The sequence below is a fragment of the Octodon degus genome, unplaced genomic scaffold, assembly GCF_000260255.1.
Source record: "Octodon degus isolate 3935 unplaced genomic scaffold, OctDeg1.0 scaffold00171, whole genome shotgun sequence".
Taxonomy (NCBI): Eukaryota; Metazoa; Chordata; class Mammalia; order Rodentia; family Octodontidae; genus Octodon; species Octodon degus.
Window position 1 is genome coordinate 514,919 of NW_004524747.1, and position 4,690 is coordinate 519,608.

At 34.2% G+C, this 4,690-nt stretch overlaps 1 pseudogene; it reads left to right on the forward strand.

Annotated features, from left to right (window-relative positions):
- Window positions 1-3,729: 3,729 nt before the first annotated feature.
- Window positions 3,730-4,438, forward strand: LOC101589488 (annotated as a pseudogene).
- Window positions 4,439-4,690: the final 252 nt, after the last annotated feature.

A 4,690-nucleotide genomic window follows, 5' to 3' on the forward strand; every position in this document is an offset into this window, starting at 1 on the left:
ACCTACAATATTTAAATGGCAATGGAATACCCATCTCTGACAAAACTAAACAAAAAGGGGTTACAAATGAAAGACCATTTTGTATCTGTATACACAAAATACTTAGGATAGATATACAGCTACTTTCTCTTAATTCAATGAGAAGAAAGATTTGTACCAATAGTGTTAGGGAAGGATATCAGGCATGCATCTTGTACTATGAATAAGCACAAAGAAGACAAGAATATGCAATGAATTAATTATTGTAACTGTTCTACTAACTTGTTTTGAAACTCTCTTATTGCTATTTGTGTTTCAATAAAATTAATTTAAAAAGTTACCCAATATACTAATTGGTGTTATGCTCAAATAAAAAACACACCAGGGTAGCTTTTAGTGATTGTAAATGAGAAATTAGCCACTACAATTAGAAATCAGAACATAAGATCAAGATTTTGAAAAGAAAACACTTTCACTTTCTATGGTGTTCTTATATTTAAAGTGAAAAATAAATTAAAATAATTGATGTGAATTCCAAATTTAAAGTTTAAAAGAAAACATAGGACTATCTTTATTTTAATGCAAAAGTTTAGAATAAAATCTATAGAGCAAAACATAAACTGATCTATTTGACACAGTAAACATTGACATATTTATATGAAAATACATGACAAGTTAAAAATCAAGCCAAGGACTCAAAAGTTGCTACTCTTATAAATGAGTGGCCAATGTTAATGTGAAAATATAGAGAGATCTTGTACAGAATTAACCCAATGAAAAAATAAAAACCATTTCTGAATGTTTTCTATCCATATTAAAAGACATTCTTCCTCATTGTTTGTGTGTATTTAGTACAGAGCCTACAGGGTCTCACTACACAGATTGGACTTATAATGATCCTCCTGTTTTTAGCCTCACAAGCACTGGGACTAAAGGTGGACACCACCATGCCCAGTCTCAGTTGCTGTCTCAGTGCACCCCAGGGGCAAGGCCAACATGGCTTGTGGTGCCAGGGATTGAACCCCAGTCCCTGTGCTCTGCCTAGGCAGTTTCTTTATTCTGCTGAGCAGTTTGGCCATGTCTTCTATTTCTCACTATTGATTATGGAAGTTGATGTTAAAAATGAGACTCCTTCCAAAGAAATTATAATGGAATCTTAAAATTAAGACAATTCTAACTATTGACCAAATTCAGAGGAAAAGAAATACTTGTACATTGCTTATGGTATATGAAATATAACACATAAAAATATATTTTAGGAAAATTAGCCAAGTATGTGCATACACAATAATTTTGATTTCTTAGCTCAGATTTATTTTGATAAAACACAAATGATATCATGGAGTAAATAATTCTTTGACACAAGAGCCTGTTTACATATGGTAGGATATTTAGAATCACTAACCACTAATCAATAGATGCCAGTAGCACCGGATAAAAACAGTTTTTACAATCCAAAATATTTTTGCCAATATCACCATAGGTAATGGGCAGACAAACTCATGGCTGATTCACATCCTTTGGACAAAAAAAGCATAAAAAACCAAAATATAGAAAAGAACACCTAACAAATCCTGCCTTCACAGACTCAAAATTTCATCACATTTATATTGGATTTCTGCCTTTGAAATGTAGCCTTGAGGACATCACAGCAAATTTTTAGAAAAGCAGCATTATGGGGATGAGTGATGCTAATGCTTATGTTTATGAGCATATGTATTCAAGAATTATTAAATTTCATTGTATTTGTTTTATTAAACACTGTGCACTTAACAGGAAATAAAATATCAAAAAATATTAAAATGTTAATGTGCAATGGATGTGTAGATTGAATATTAGCATTTTCAACATCAACTGTTTATCCACTTACAAGATTGGAAAAATAACAGCAGAAGTAAACTCATATGAGAACGACAATGTAAAGGGAAACAATACTCTATAAAATTATTTCTAGTCTGCAAATTAATTATTGGTTCAGTTATCACACGTAAGGTAATTTCCAAATGTGACAGCAAGCATGTTTCATACATAAGTCACACTGACACCATGTGTGCTTAGCTTTCCTTTCCTGTTTGGCAGGCCATAGTTTTCTCTTCTCTTGCTTTCTTCTTTTGTCAGAAGCTTACCATTTTACACAACGTCCATTTTGAATGAAAATGATGTATCCAAAAAGTATATCAAATTTACAGAGCATATAAAATGAAAATCATTTTCTACATTGACTTTTCTTACTAAATCTACAAATAGCAGCAGAAATAAATTCTTATATGAAATACAATAAAGTACAAGTAAAACACTACCACAAAAATAATATTTATTTCATCTATCATATCTAAGGCAGTATTCATGCAGGAGAAATCATGTTCTAGACTTAAGCATTGCTTACACTGGCAGCAGGTTTTTTGCTTTCTTTTCTTCTTTGATAGGTTATGCTTAACATTTTGAAGTTCTTCCTGTTTTCTTAGGAGATACTTCTGATTCTTTGCCTACCTGTTTTTCTTGTCTCTTCCATAATCATTTTGAGTTCTTTAGGTGTATTTTAGTGGTTTTCCTCTATTGTACTTGCCATTCACCAATTGCATTCTCAATCCCCTAAGACAATTTCTTCATGATATTTTGTGTATTTTATTTTATTTTTAAACTCTTAAATTATTTGAGTCTCAGACTGATTTTTGAGAAAAATCAGTTTAGGTGCAACTCTTAAACTTTGCCTTATGATTGTTGTCATAAATAAGAGTGAATAATCTATGCCAATTTTCTTTTATTTCTTTTTTTGTGTTGTTTTGTTTTCAAAACCGGGGATTGAACTCAGGCCCTTGCGATTTCCAGGCAAGCACTTACTCTACTGAGCTATCTCCCTGGCTCTCTTTTATTTCTTTTAAGCTTAAAAAGGATCAAGTAAAACAGAAGCATCAGTAAATATTTTGTATTTTGTGTGATATCATAGTTGTTGCATAACTCATCATCTACTCTACCTTTCTATTTGTTGTAAATTCGAAAATGTCTGGTATCATTTTGTCAGGTGATGATTCACCATCAATCATTTTTATTTGTTAACACACAAACGCTAGCTATGTAATTGTGGCTAGCTTATAACTTACAAAGTAGCACAGGATGACCTTGAAATTACAGGATCTTCCTGCCTCAACCTCCTGAATTCCGGATTTATAGGCATATATCACAGTGCTCAATTTCACTATCAATATTAAGAACACACCAGTAAAATGTTCATCAGTGCATTCACCCTCAAATAACTTAAGTAGTGAGTTTGCTGAGAAGAGGTTAAATTTGCTATGAAATAGGGCCTGGTTGGAGGTGGACAGCAGAATGTTTGCACTGGCAAGATTTATTCTTGTCACCGGGTATCTCCTAATTTTTTTCCTTTTGGCTATTATGGAAGGAGCTCCTTGGGCTCCCCTTTTCATCTGTAATTCTGTTTATTCCTTGGAGCCAGATGACTGTGAAATAAAACTATCTGTCAAAATAAGCATTTCCTCCTTTAAGTTTCATGTGCCTTCTGTGAATGATGGGATATACTTTTAATTGAGGGAGAATATATTGACAGGATTTAAAGGAAAAATAAATGTTGTATTATGTGCATGTACGAACTCACCAAAATGAAGGCAATCTGAATGTACTGAAAATATTTAATATTAAAAATAAATATTAATAATAGCAATATATCTTTTAGTGTAATAATTTTATCAATTTAAATATTTTCTGTGGGAATGGCTTGAGAGGAGGGCCAGGATGGAGGAAGTGGCAGAGTGTCCAGGTGACTCGGAGACAGCATTGCCCAGGCCCCTATTTGCAGTCTTTTCAGATATAGCTATCTCAAAAGAAATCCAAATAGAAGGGGAAATCACCATTCCTATGAGATCTCACATTTGAGAATTTGACAGCTCCATGTTAAGTGAATCTGTTTGTAATACTATAACGTGTGGTCTCAAAGCTGTTGGAAAAGCATTCATGCATGTCTTATATCCAAGAAAAAGTAACATTGTTCTGAGAGATTGGGATTTTTTGGGACCCTCATCCTTTATATGACACTTGCATTAATGTTGCAGAGAGGATCCACGGATGGTGAAAAAGATGGAGGGCCTCAGTTTGCAGAAGTGTTTGTCATTGTCTGGCTTGGTGCAGTCACCATCACCCTCAACTCAAACTTCTTGGTGGAAATATATCTTTCTTACAGAGCCTCTGTGTGCTGGGTTAAATTGTGCTTCCTTTGACAGTGGCAATGTTGATTTGCCACCTTGTAATTCTGGCAGAACCAGCACCAGTAAACTTCATGGTTTGGTGTTTTGTGAGGGTTGTGATGGATGCCTGGCCTATCACTGCTTCTATAGCTATTCTTCATGATAGCCAGCCTCCAAACTGCAAAGCCCTTGCTGTGTATCCTGTTTTCTTGTTCTATTTTGTCATCAATTAGATTATTCTCAACTTCCCTCCACAGTAATTTAGGAAACAGTAATTTAAAATCTGTGAAGTAAAGGCTCATCAGGAAGATATCATTCCCCACAGAGCTCTGACATTATCCCTTTTGTCAAATTTGGTGGCTATTAAAGCAGAGCCACAGAGCACTATTGTCACCTATATAAGGAGCTGAGGTTTGCAAGACTGGCCTTTTCTCTTAATGTTATTTCTCCCAAGTACAAGCACATGCTGCACACAGTACAGTGCCTACTTAGGGCATGATGAAGTCACTGGC